Source organism: Bolinopsis microptera, chromosome 9 (genome assembly GCF_026151205.1).
Source record: "Bolinopsis microptera isolate Bmic1 chromosome 9, MBARI_Bmic_1.0, whole genome shotgun sequence".
NCBI lineage: Eukaryota > Metazoa > Ctenophora > Tentaculata > Lobata > Bolinopsidae > Bolinopsis > Bolinopsis microptera.
The window spans coordinates 4,830,632-4,845,230 of NC_087080.1; the positions used below are offsets into that span (position 1 = coordinate 4,830,632).

At 40.9% G+C, this 14,599-nt stretch overlaps 1 protein-coding gene and 1 long non-coding RNA gene across 2 annotated transcripts in view; both read right to left on the reverse strand.

Moving 5' to 3' along the window:
- The window catches only part of LOC134821324 (proteasome subunit beta type-6-like), a 79,149-nt gene that overhangs the window by 38,493 nt on the left and 26,057 nt on the right, over positions 1-14,599 (reverse strand). The gene's annotated exons all lie outside the window — the stretch shown is intronic.
- Positions 4,017-8,309, reverse strand: LOC134821122 (uncharacterized). The gene is made up of 3 exons (XR_010160975.1): positions 8,168-8,309; positions 7,599-7,705; positions 4,017-4,506 (listed from the first exon to the last, which is right to left on the reverse strand). It is a non-coding gene; the product is annotated as an uncharacterized LOC134821122 (long non-coding RNA).

The following is a 14,599-nucleotide window of genomic DNA, read 5'->3' on the forward strand; positions in this document are numbered from 1 at the left end:
GTTTTTTGATAATTTGAGCAAGTTAATTTTGTTGGCATTTCGGCAAAATTTGCATGAAGGTAGCTAAAAGACAGCCACACAAGATGGTTAAAAAATTTTAAAAATCCCTCTATTTTAGTGCAGGCAAAAACCCAAAAAAGTGGTAAAAATTTTGACTTTTTTGCTTGAAGTTTGAATAATTTTTTGCAGTTGTATTAAATCAACTCAAAAATAGTCACATCGTGTTTGCCTAAATTTTTCCTTTCCGAGAAGTACCCACTTCATATACTTTATCGAAGTTTGAATATTGTCACTCCGCAAGCGTTTTTGCCAAATTTTCGACGCGCACTACGCGCAAAAGCATTTAGTTGTTATCAATTGGCACCCGCGCGTTCATCATAAATTTCAAACAGCTATAACTCAGCGCGATTATGTCCGTTCTAGCTCATATTTTCACACCAAATAGAAAATAATGTGATCTTATTGCTGACAAAATATGAATATAATTACTCTATTTGCCTTAGATTAATAGACTGTCAAAGTTTAAAACGCGCATTGGTATAGCACGTGACGAATAAGGCCAAATTTATACTTCTTAACATATTATCGATCCTTAGACATCATACTATTGTGTCCAATTAGCGGTTAGGTCTCTAAACTCGTAGTATAGCAGAAAACACGTCTTTTTGCCCGTAAGAGCCTCTACTAATTAGTTGACGGATGTTACTCGTTTAAATTTTTCGATGCGAAGTTTACTGGGCCGCGCTCAGCCTCAAGCCTGTCATTCCGCCGAATTTATATGATTATGAACATATAATCCACAAATTAAGTGCAAGTAAGTAAGTAAATATTTCATGCTAGGCATGTGGCACCCATTACGGTACGGGTAACCACTAACCATCCATTGAGTTTTTGCTTTTTCGCTTTGCATAGCAGCTCAGCGAGGTCCGCAGGGGTGCCGGGTGCATTTTGCCTACATCTAACGACAAACACTTACGTCGTAAGGTGGCCTTACGACGAGAAGCATTATTGGATCGATGCGCGGCAAGCTTGCTAGTTGCTACGAAGTATCCCGAAACTGGTTAGTCCATTATCATTTATAACGATAAACAAATTGTTGGCACTTGGCAGTTGGCTTGATACACGAATTGCATTTCGATCTTCGCGCACGATCCCAGGACACACTACACAGGAGCTCGCCTGTCATGCGTCGGCGTACACGCTTCAATATGCAATACTTGGCAGCGCTCAGCCTGTCATTCTACAGCACGCGCAGCAGGCAGCTTCATTCCTCCTTGTCATACGTTGTATCACCCGCCGCGCACGAAGTGAGCGGCTCCCCCTGTATCGTCAGGACGACCGTGGGTGTCACAACGTGATACAAATTCCTCCATAGCTCCATTCTCCAATGAGTATGTTTATAAATATTATAGCTTGTAGCACGATGCGTTACTGTGCCGCGCCGCGCATTCAATTATTGATTATGCTTCTTGCAACGCTAAATCGGTGAAATGCGCTACTGTGCCTCGCCGAGCTGCGATGAATTGACATTGTCAATTAACATATATTATCACTCCTGCGCGCAGTGTTGTGACCTCCCTTCGTCGTAATTAGTAGGTAGTGCGCCATCGACAGTGAGCCGCGCGTGCCGACTGTAGGATGGTTTTTTAGCGCTAATTTCGGCCAGCACAATTTTCTTCAAACAAATAAATATTGAGTATCCTTCTCGACCTCCAATTGCAACAAAAATTGGTAAGCTTACTCATAGACTTACAAGGAAAGTGTCCGAAAAATTTAAAGCATATCCAATTAACAAACATTATGTTACAGCTAAAAGCAGCGTATTTTGCCCCATTTTGATCACTATATCAACTCCGATATCCACCAAATTTTTCGGACAGTTGTAAAAGCCCTATTGGAAGGTCGTCGCCAATTTTCAGAATGATCTCATTTAAGGAACTGAAGATAAATCCGAATAATATGACAAAAATGGTCAAATTTGGACGAATTTGGTTAAATTACGCGACTTTTACAGCTACTTTTGCTCCAAAAGCCGCGCACCATCAAATATGGCACTTAGGCGAAATTCACTGATCTTTCCAAAAAGGTATGACAAATTTGGTATTGTGAAAATTCTCACAGTCTCTAGAAAACACTGGTACAAAAATTTTTTTAAATCCGAGCAAGTTTATTTTTATCGTGCACCTCCTATAATTAGCTCGTATTCAGATTGAACAATTTTGAAGTCAAATAAATGTTGTTTCTTTTAGACTTAAATAAACAATATGGATGTAGTCCGAAAGTAATTTGTCTACTAAATAACATTTTGAAACTATGAACAAAATTGGCGAAAATTTGCCGTAGATGTGACCAAAAAACTACGCGCAGAACTAAATATTTCTTCATAGACGCGTGAAAATTTTTGAGTTTAACATTGAATATTTTAGCTTGGTTATTGTAATACTTAATTTTCAAGTCTCTATCCGATAACTAAATATTTTATCTTTACGACAGTATAAAATTTGTTTGTATATTTGCTAAATTAAAAAAACAGTAGGAATAGAAACGTCGAAGGTCTTGCGCTTATTTCAGTCCCAAAATATACTCTAATCATAAACTTCATAAAACCCACTGAAAATGATGTCTACAGGCATATTAAGCCCTTACACCTTCCCAAATCATTTAGCAAGGATTCAGAGCCAGTTTTTAAAATTAGCTTTCGAATATCATTGTTAAGACATAAAACTATAAATAAATGAGTGCCCTTTTTCTCTTTCGTCTCGATAGTTTCTCTTTCATTTTAACATTATACATTAGTAAAAGCAATCAGCGATCTTTATTAATCATTGAAAGAGTAGAGTAATTGGTCCTCGTCAATGTTTAGTGTCTGATTACAGTTTCGGTCCGACCTCCAAAACTGAAAAGATATTGGGGGTATTATCAGTTATGTAAATGGAAAAATTATATTTGCATCATAAAACTATGAAAACATTGAAACTAATGTTTTTGAAGGCTCGCCTATTCGTTTAAGCAATCAAATAGTCAGTGCATGCACAGTAAAGAACAGTTGAAGGCACCGGGAATGTTTCAAATATAACCTCTGTCTACTATCAAGTATCAGACCACACACTCCACTATAGTAGAGGCTCTTACGGGCATTGTCTGCTCGATACGTTAGGGACCCCAGATACACCTTACTAGACGTATTTTTGACCGTAAAATCGATTGAAAGTGGTTTCAAGATGATTGGACTGATTGTTCTGGGGTAAAATCGCAAAAAAACCGATTTTTGGGCCAAAAATAGGCCAAAAAACCATGTTTTTTGATATTTTGAGCAAGTTAATTTTGTTGGCATGTCGGCAAAACTTGCATAAAGATAACTAAAAGACAGCCGCACAAGATTGTATAAAAATAAAACAAATCCCTCTATTTGTTCTGAGGTAAAAATCCAAAAAAGTGGTAAAAATTTTGACTTTTTTGCTTGAAGTTTGAATAATTTTTTGCAGTTGTATTAAATCAACCCAAAAATAATCACATCGTGTTTGCCTAAATTTTTCCTTTCCGAGAAGTACCCACTTCATATACTTTATCGAAGTTTGAATATTTTCACTCCGCAAGCGTTTTTGCCAAATTTTCGACGCGCACTACGCGCAAAAGCATTTAGTTGTTATCAATTGGCACCCGCGCGTTCATCATAAATTTCAAACAGCTATAACTCAGCGAGATTATGTCCGTTCTAGCTCATATTTTCACACTAAATAGAAAATAATGTGATCTTATTGCTGACAAAATATGAATATAATTACTCTATTTGCCTTAGAGTAATAGACTGTCAAAGTTTAAAACGCGCATTGGTATAGCACGTGACTAATGAGGCCAAATTTATACTTCTTAACATATTATCGATCCTTAGACATCATACTATTGTGTCCAATTAGCGGTTAGGTCTCTAAACTCGTAGCAGAAAACACGTCTTTTTGCCCGTAAGAGCCTCTACTACTATCCACTATGTACTATAATGTACAATGGCAATTAAAATGTGTTCCCGCAATTTTAAAATGCGCGCATCTTGCGCCGTGACCATGACGGTCACAGCGCATGCTGGTGAACGGAGGTAGGCTGGTGAACGAGTTATTGGGACAAAATTGGAACATTTTGGAACATTGGTTACATCGGTTGTAGACATGCAGTGATTCCCAAACTTGGTTTGAGTGGTCCTAGGACCAATCTAAACGCTTTCCGGCCAGTTTTAAACCGTTCTGAGCACTTTTAGTTTTAGGAGAATATTAATTTTTGTTCATTTTCGTGCATTCCATGAACCTGGGTAATTTTCATGCTCATTGGAATTTAGAAGGTAAAATAACTCACATAACAGTGCTCCCGACAAGTTTCACGGATATAGTGATTGAGTTTCTAGTCACCTAGCCTCTTGGCCTGAAAGATTTCTTGTTCGGCAGGGTGACTGCTTGAACGTCAACTTCAACCTTTCCCACTGTGCACTGCATCGAATCGAGGTAGAGTTGTTAACTGAAATATTACATTCAGTCTAGCGACCTTTAAATCTGGGTCAAACTTAGTATTTCTGAAAGTTTCGCAAAATGTTATTGATTACAGAGGGTGTGTCACGCCACTCTCTCCTTAAGATCTTGCAGATGTTAGCACCATACCGTACCTGTTCATTATAATAGCCCTAGACTATTGCATGAGACAAGCCTTAAGCAAGCACCCTGAAATAGGATTTACCATTAAGCCTTATAGGAGTAGGAGAGTCAAGGTGGAGAAGATATCGGTCACTGGTTTTGTGGATGACATTGCTCTGATAGCAGATACTGAAAAGGAGACAGAGACGCTGATGCAAGAGATAGAAAGGGTTGCTGCCACAGTGGGACTTAGAATGAATGAAGGGAAAAACTAAATTCATTACTCAGAACATCGAGAACCCTGATACCATCAAGTCTCTGGGTAACCATGCTGAAATTTCTTTGAACTAGAACACAGTAAACCAATCTGTAACGAGTATAACTTCCTGACTGTCCACAATCGTCATAAGTTGCACTGTTTACTGGAAATGTTTAAAATTAATAAGTTCCAATCACCAGTCTCAATGTTCTCTTTATTCAACAGGTCACCAAGACGAGACAACTACTTCATCCCACCCACTCCGTCCTCACTATTCATCTACCAATCAACCAGTATTTGGAATCACTGCCGTAAGTCAACGAGTGAAATAGACTTCTCCACTCCTATCAGTATATTCAAGAATAATCTTAAGAAAGCTTTGTTAGAACTACAATCTAAATATGACAGACAACTATGGTGCAGTTACAACTTTGATGCAAATGAATTATCATTGAAATAGGTTAATTAACTAAACTTAATCATATGAGTAAACCACGGTGTTATTGCAAAGAACCATGACAAGGGTATCAGACCTATATATTAATCTAAGAGACGAAACAAAACGAATCATCATACAACAAATTTTAAAATCCTGCGGCACAGGATCCTGTTGTTTTCCTACTCTGCCTCTCCCAAACCCCTCTCCTTCCCCTTTCTTCAGGTTTATTCTTCAATTTTTTAAATTAGATAGCAGATATATTTTCTTTCGAATTAGTAATGGCATTATACATTATTTGGTATCGTATGTATGTTGTGTTTAGTGTTTGCTAACTAGGTATGTGCTGTATATTTTGAAGAATTTTGAGGCTCACGACGTCTCGTCCCATGGGTTGAGTTGTAAGCTGAGTATATGTTCAAATCGCCTTACTTCGTATGGTGAAACATCGACAGGTTTGCCTTGACCTTTCGGACTAGTGTTTGCCCACCGGGGATCAAAAAATATGATCACCATGAACATTACTTTGACACGTGAACTTATCAAACGACTGTAATGATTCCATTAAATTTTCTTAGTATATTTAGCTAGTTTATAGTAGATACACACGATCACAGAATAGAAGAGCACAATTGGGCTCTTTGTTCTGCGACCGTGTTTCCTCGGTGGGCCGACAGGTTTTTGTTGTGTAGTAGTGCTGGGGAAAAAACACGCTTTAAATATCAATGAATGTAAATATTGTTAATTGACATTAGTGCCACAGTTTATGTGGTAAAAACAAATTTATGGTCAAACATTATATATCGTAGAAGGGCATGATTTACCCACATCACTAAGCATCTGGATGGATAATTAGCACACAAGGATAAACTGACCTTTAAACATGACCACCAGCTATACCACGTAATCATAGCTCCAAAATAAATAAATTGCTCTACATAGAAACATCTGGCCTGATCTTATCACATTGTGGTCCCCTGGGGTTCGGTAAAGCCCTTACAGGCAACTGGGTCCTTTTACCAGCCACAATAAAACTAGTCATGCCAGTACTGTCATAAACTGTAACCAACTATTTAAAAATAAGATATCTTTTGCTAGAATTTTACATTTTAAGCCATAGAGCAATCTTCTCAATTTTAAAATTTAAAAATAACATTTTACCCTAACTATGATGTGGTGGCATTTCATACTTAACTAAAATTCAACTTTGAAAGTCAATAGATTATTAGTCACAATGAAATTATAGTTTAAGACATCCATTTTGCATTGTGTTTCCAATATTAGAATTTATGATATGTATTGATTGAATAATTGGTAATAAATTTAACTTTTGTTTTATTAACTTTTGTTTTATTAAAGAAAGCCTGTCTCTGAAGAAGGAGAGACGATAAAAACGTGATACGATACGGTATGTTGAAATAAAGCCTGTCTCTGAAGAAGGAGAGACGATAAAAACGTGATACGATACGGTATGTTGAAATAAAGCCAGTCTCTGAAGAAGGAGAGATGATAAATACGTGATACGAAACGGTATGCGAAAGCTATGTAGTTGATCAGACTTAAAGTTACGTGTTCTTAAGAGGGTGAGAGGTTCTTTAGTAAGGCCGACTGATTAAATGAGGCCCTGAAATGAACAGGAATCTAGCAATAATAGCATGGAGAGTGGGGAAAATCAAAACGCGGAATAATAATCTAACTCTAAGTTAACGATAAACTGGTACAGAAATCAAAAGTCCGAACACGGAGTCTAGGAGTAGGAAATAGCTGTGAACCAAACAAACAGAATGGCACCCGTGCATGATATATTAAAATATGTACCGTTCTAGGATGCCTCCGCAAACTTTTGCTCCTCTGTAAATGCACGTGTTAGTGCTGTAGCGAAAGCTATGTAGTCGATCAGACTTCAAGTTACGTGTTCTTATTAGGGTGAGAGGTTCTTTAGTAAGGCCGACTGATTAAATGAGGCTCTGAAATGAACAGGAATCTAGCAATAAAAGCATGGAGAGTGGGGAAAATCAAAAAGCGGAATAAATAATCTAACTCTAAGTTCTCCACTACCTGAATATTGATCGGGAACAGGTTAGCCGCGTATGTGGAAAGAGTGAGTTAGATTATAGGTAACAACGGGTAGTCTCAAGCTACCCGTCTTTGCACCGTAACTTAGCCATCTGATCTAGAAGAGGAAGGAAGGTTATCATCTACACATACTGTATTAGGAAGTTAATCGTGTCCTAGCTACAGATCATACCTTATTAAGAAGTTTATCGTATCCTGAAAAAAATACCTTATTAGGAAGTTTATCGTGTCCTAGAAACAGGCCATATAACAGAATTATCACTTTCTCCTCCTCCCAATCCACAGTATTCCGGAGTTTCTGCAACGTCACTAAAACTGCAAAACATTGTAAGTTCATATGTAGATTCTATAAAAGGTTTGAATTAAAGCAGAGAGGTTAATAAGCACTTATCATATTTAGATTATAGTTCAGTCAGTTTTTTTGAGACGCCTCCATGAACCACCACGGGGCGACCTGCCCAGTAGTAAGAGCTGCCCAGTAGTAAGAGCTGCAGGAAATCACAAAAGCAATGAGGGTTATTGAAATTAAAGGACTTTTGTCATTTATGGGTGCTTGTATAATAATTTTACCGCAAGATTTTGATAATCTTTGTAATAAACTAGTGCAATGATTGGACAAGTCACAATCAACAATGATAAAAGTGTTTTATATAAAATAACCTAAAGCGAGAATGTCGTTAGTTAACTATAAAATACAGTACCAAGCGATGTATTAAAGTAACACAATTATACTCGTTCTAATTGATATTAGCTTACTTTGATTCAACGAAAACCTACCTTTTATCTGCTTTCGTGAAATTCAAAAGTGATGTTAAAGTAACACGAGCCCTTTAAAGCTTGCAGGGGTTCCTCCTATTATCGTTGATCAATTATGTACCAAGTACACTATGTAATACAGCAAAGTCGTCAGTCGATAACTGCTGTTAAACTTAAAGCCATGAAAGTTCAAAGCGAGTGCAGAAACAAGAAATGGCGCGAAATCATAATGTTCAAGCCACACGTACAACGTATGATCTGCATTATGCTCCTTCATCAACTAATTCTAGTTTTAAACGATTTTGACACGCTAAAATGCGCGCGTGGATTTGCGCGGCGCGTAGAAAAATTTTAAAGCTGTCGGATAGAGGTTAATAAATTTTTCTACTGTCAACACAGCCCAAGTTATTCATGTTTTAATATCAAAAAATGTCCGATTTTTTTGTATTATTTTTAACTAATTTCCTTTTCAAATCGCTGCCACATCAAAATTATTTTACGAAAGTAAAGTATTTTACAAAAAGCAAGCTCAATCGTTTTAGAACTAAATTAAAAAAGAATTTAATATAAAAATGTTAAAACTTTAAAATTATCGATGGAATAAATTGCCAACGTCCAAATGTGTGTAAAATACGACGAAGGGAGGTCACAACACTGCGCGCAGGAGTGATTATAGCCTGTGCAGCAACAGTACACGCGCTTTAACCTAACCATGTGCTTTCGCGCCACTCACTGCAGCGTGCAGGCGCGCTCGTTTCACACGGGAGGCGAGCGGAGAGGAGTTTAAAGATAATTAATAGAGATAAGGCTAAAATACATATATAAATAGATAAAGATAGCGATTAGAATATTAAATAAAGATTTTGGCCCATGTGTGCAATTTTACAAAAATGACACACATGGGCCACCTAATGATATACATGATAAACCTGCTAGCGCATGTGTATCAAAAAATTTTTTGACACACATACGCTACCTAGGAAGCGCATGTGTATCATTATTTTTTTTGACACACATGCGCTTCCATAATATGGCAGTGATATGTTAACATTGGATAAATTTCAACACCTGAACAGGGTAAAAATTTGTAAATTTCGTCACAAAAAAATTATAACTTTATTTGCTCTGTGTTGGCAAAATAACTAATTTATCGACATAGTGATGGTGATAAAGTAACATTATATACTAATTGAGGTATGATTCTTCAAAATAGGGGCAAGAAATGTAAATTTCGTCACATCAGCCATTGCATTAGTTAGATAGATTCTCTTTCATATCAACTGCCCTTATTATTGTTGGAATGGATTTATACAGGAAATATAGAAACCCATGCCCATTTGTCATCACATTGAAATTATACTGTTGGGGCAGGAAATGTAAATTTCGTCACATTTCGGTAAATTAGTGATATCAAACTCAGCATTGTTAAACTTGAGTTCTGATTTGCTGAAAAATAACCTACCAATAATTCCTGGAAGAATATTGAATTCTAATCGGGGTATGGTTCTTCAAAATAGGGTCAAGAAATGTAAATTTCGTCACATACGTCATTGAAAATTTAGATACATTTTATTTCACATCAACAGTCCTAATTATAGTTTGAAATGATTAATTCAGAGATAAAGGAAATATAGAAACCCATGCCCATTTTTCATCACATTAAAATTATACTTTTGGGGCAGGAAAAGTGAATTTCGTCACATTTCGGTAACTTAGTATAATTAAACTCAGAATTGTCAAACTTGAGTTCTGATGATCTGCTGAATAATAACCTACTAATAATTCCTGGAAGAATATTGAATTCTAATCGGGGTATGGTTCTTCAAAATAGGGTCAAGAAATGTAAATTTGGCACATACGTCATTGTAAAATTTAGATACACTTTCTTTCACATCAACAGTCCTAATTATAGTTTGAAATGATTAATTCAGAGATAAGGAAATATAGAAACCCATGCCCATTTTTCATCACATTGAAATTATACTGTTGGGGCAGGAAAAGTGAATTTCGTCACATTTCGGTAACTTAGTATAATTAAACTCAGAATTGTCAAACTTGAGTTCTGATGATCTGCTGAATAATAACCTACTAATAATTCCTGGAAGAATATTGAATTCTAATCGAGGCATGTTTCTTCAAAATAGGGTCAAGAAATGTAAATTTCGTCACATCAGCCATTGCATTAGTTAGATAGATTTTCTTTCATATCAACTGCCCTTATTATTATTGTGACAATTTTTTTCTATCCGTGCATCGTCCTTATATACAGTTTTCCCGCCTTCCAAACCAAAATCAGATATAAATGATTTCGGCAATTCACCCAAAATTTTAAATTCCATATAATGTGACAGAATTTACATCATTTCCCAATAAGTGCATGTATTTGCTAACTTTTCAAAACAACATATTTTAGGGCTATGATTGGTAGAAGAACCATCAAATAATGAGTTGAAAGGGTTTTGAGGACACCTCACAGTAGAAAAGAGGTATCGCATTCTGAGTGTGACAAAGTTTACGAAATATTGCCATAAAACCGTTCGATCCCTGCCCTTCAGCCAAATGTTGCATCATAATTGTTAGAATGACCTAATCTACTATATTTTAAACCAAAAAATGCTAATTGGGCAGCTATGGTTAACACAGTCACAAAAATGTGACATTTTTTACATTATAGTGCCTAAAAACAATAAATTGTATTTCTGAGCCGTGTATATGGAAGTATGGGTCACGTGGCTACTGGCTAATGTCCAGAACTTCTGAACACGCTATTTTTTTTGGTTTACCAATATCCTTAAACTTCAACATGAACGTGTCCATTTACGATTTCGTATCATTTTGTGACGATGTTTACATCAACTGCCCTATACTTCAATCAACTGTATCCGTGTATCGTCCTCATATAATAGAGTTTCCCGCCTTCCAAACCAAAATCAGATATAAATGATTTCGGAAATTCACCCAGAATTTCAAATTCCAAATAATGTGACAGAATTTACATAATTTCCCAATAGCCAAGTGCATGTATTTGTTCACTTTTCAAAACAACATATTTTAGAGCTATGATTGGCAGAAGAACTATCAAATAATGAGTTGAAAGGGTTTTCAGGACATCTCACAGTAGAAAAGAGGTCTCGTATTCTGAGTGTGACAAAGTTTACGAAATGTTGCCTTAAAGCCGTTCGATCACTGCCCTTTAGGCCTACATTGTATCATAATTGTTAGATTGACCTAATTTACTATATTTTAGACCAAAAAATGCTAATTGGGCAGCTATGGTAAACAATGTCACAAAAATGTGACATTTTTTACATAATAGTGCCTAAAAGCAATACATTTTATTTTTGAGCAGTGCATATGGGAGTATGGGTCACGTGGCTAATGTTCAGAACTTATGAACACGCTAGATTAATAAATGTTAAAATTAAACCACTATCGTCAAAAACGCTGTTTTAGAAATTTACCAATTTCCTCAAACTTCAATGAACGTGTCCATATAATAATATTATTGGGGGGGGGGGGGGGGGGGGGGGGGGGGGGGGGGGGGTGTCACGTCCGTCTATGTCCGCTTGTCTCATAGAATCCAAAAAGGACAGGACATAGGCGGACATAGACGGACATAGGCGGACATAGGCGGACATAGGCGGACATAGACGGACATAGGCGGACATAGGCGGACATTAATGGACACCTAAATTGCTAAATAAAATGTTCAATTTTTGCTGTTATAGGGGGATCATGTTTTTTGTCCGTTCGGTACCCTATATTTTCAAAACGGACAAAAAATAGAGCGGACAAAAACGGACAAAAATGGAAATAACATTTAGATGCTTCCTCCTCCTACTCTTCCTCCTCCTCCCCCTGGGTCTTCCTGATCTTCCTCAGTCCTCTTCCTCCTCCCCTCGGCCTCCTCAGTCCTCCTCCTACTCCTCCTCCTCGTCCTCAGTCCTCCTCATCAGTCCTCAACAGTCCTCCTCCTCCCCAGTCCTCCTCCTCCTCCTGAGTCCTCCTCCTGGGTCCTCCTCCTGGGTCCTCCTCCTCCTCTTCATCCTCCTCCTCTTCCTCCTCAGTCCTCAGTCCTCCTCCTCATCCTTCTCCTCAGTCCTCCATCCTCCTCCTCAGTCCTCCCCCAGTCCCCCTCCTCCTCCTCCTATTCAGTCCTCCTCCTCCTCCTTCTCAGTCCTCCTCAGTCCTCCTCCTCCTCCTTCTCAGTCCTCCTCAGTCCTCCTCCTCCTCCTCCTCCTCCTCTTCCCTCTCAGTCATCCTCCTCAGCCATCCTCCTCAGTCCTCCTCCTCCTGGGTCCTCCTCCTCCTCTTCATCCTCCTCCTCTTCCTCCTCGGTCCTCAGTCCTCCTCCCCCTGGGTCCTCCTCCTTCTCATCAGTCCTCCTCCTCCCCAGTCCTCTCCCAGTCCCCCTCCTCCTCCTCCTCCTATTCAGTCCTCCTCCTCCTCCTCCTCAGTTCTCCTTAGTCCTCCTTCTCATTTCTCCTAAGTCCTCCTCCTGAGTCCTCCTCCTCTTCCTTCTGAGTCCTCCTCCTGAGTCCTCCTCCTCCTCCCTCTCAGTCATCCTCCTCAGTCATCCTCCTCAGCCATCCTCCTCAGCCATCCTCCTCAGTACTCCTCAGTCCTCCTCCTTCTCAGTCATCGTCAGTCCTCCTCCTCAGTCCTCCTCAGTCCTCCTCCTTCTGGGTCCTCCTCCTCCTCCTGGGTCCTCCAGCCTCCTGGGTCTTCCTGATCCTCCCCAGTCCTCTTCCTCCTCCCCTCCTCAGTCCTCCTCCTACTCTTCCTCCTCGTCCTCAGTCCTCCTCATCAGTCCTCAACAGTTCTCCTCCTCCCCAGTCCTCCTCCTCCTCCTGGGGCCTTTTCCTGGGTCCTCCTCCTGGGGCCTTTTCCTGGGTCCTCCTCCTGGGTCCTCCTTCTCCTGCTCAGTCCTTCTCCTCCTCAGTCCTCTTCTTCCTCTTCCTCCTCCTCCTCCCTCTCAGCCATCCTCCTCAGCCATCCTCTTCAGCCATCCTCCTCAGCCATCCTCCTCAGTCCTCCTCCTTCTCAGTCCTCGTCAGTCCTCCTCCTGAGTCTTCCTCCTCCTCAGTCATCCTCCTGAGTTCTCCTCCTCCTCCTCCTCCTCCTCCTAGGTCCTCCTTCTGGGTCCTCCTCCTCCTCCTCCTCCTGGGTCTTCCTGATCCTTCTCCTCCCTCTCAGTCATCCTCCTCAGCCATCCTCCTCAGCCATCCTTCTCAGCCATCCTCCTCAGTCCTCCTCAGTCCTCCTCCTCCTCCTGGGTCCTCCTCCTCCTCCTCCTCCTGGGTCCTCCAGCCTCCTGGGTCTTCCTGATCCTCCCCAGTCCTCTTCCTCCTCCCCTCCTCAGTCCTCCTCCTACTCTTCCTCCTCGTCCTCAGTCCTCCTCATCAGTCCTCAACAGTTCTCCTCCTCCCCAGTCCTCCTCCTCCTCCTGGGGCCTTTTCCTGGGTCCTCCTCCTGGGTCCTCCTCCTCCTGGGTCCTCCTCCTCCTGGGTCCTCCTCCTCCTGGGTCCTCCTTCTCCTGCTCAGTCCTTCTCCTCCTCCTCCTCAGTCCTCTTCTTCCTCTTCCTCCTCCTCCTCCCTCTCAGCCATCCTCCTCAGCCATCCTCTTCAGCCATCCTCCTCAGCCATCCTCCTCAGTCCTTTTCCTTCTCAGTCCTCGTCAGTCCTCCTCCTGAGTCCTTTTCCTCCTCCTCCTCCTCCTCCTCCTCCTAGGTCCTCCTTCTGGGTCCTCCTCCTCCTCCTCCTGGGTTTTCCTGATCCTTCTCCTCCCTCTCAGTCATCCTCCTCAGTCATCCTCCTCAGCCATCCTCCTCAGCCATCCTTCTCAGCCATCCTCCTCAGTCCTCCTCAGTCCTCCTCCTCCTCCTGGGTCCTCCTCCTCCTCCTCCTCCTGGGTCCTCCAGCCTCCTGGGTCTTCCTGATCCTCCCCAGTCCTCTTCCTCCTCCCCTCCTCAGTCCTCCTCCTACTCTTCCTCCTCGTCCTCAGTCCTCCTCATCAGTCCTCAACAGTCCTCCTCCTCCCCAGTCCTCCTTCTCCTCCTGGGGCCTTTTCCTGGGTCCTCCTCCTGGGTCCTCCTCCTCCTGGGTCCTCCTTCTCCTCCTCAGTCCTTCTCCTCCTCCTCCTCAGTCCTCTTCTTCCTCTTCCTCCTCCTCCTCCCTCTCAGCCATCCTCCTCAGCCATCCTCTTCAGCCATCCTCCTCAGCCATCCTCCTCAGTCCTCCTCCTTCTCAGTCCTCGTCAGTCCTCCTCCTGAGTCCTCCTCCTCCTCAGTCATCCTCCTGAAATCTCCTCCTCCTCCTCCTCCTCTTCCTCCTAGGTCCTCCTTCTGGGTCCTCCTCCTCCTCCTCCTCCTGGGTCTTCCTGATCCTTCTCCTCCCTCTCAGTCATCCTCCTCAGTCATCCTCCTCAGCCATCCTCCTCAGCCATCCTTCTCA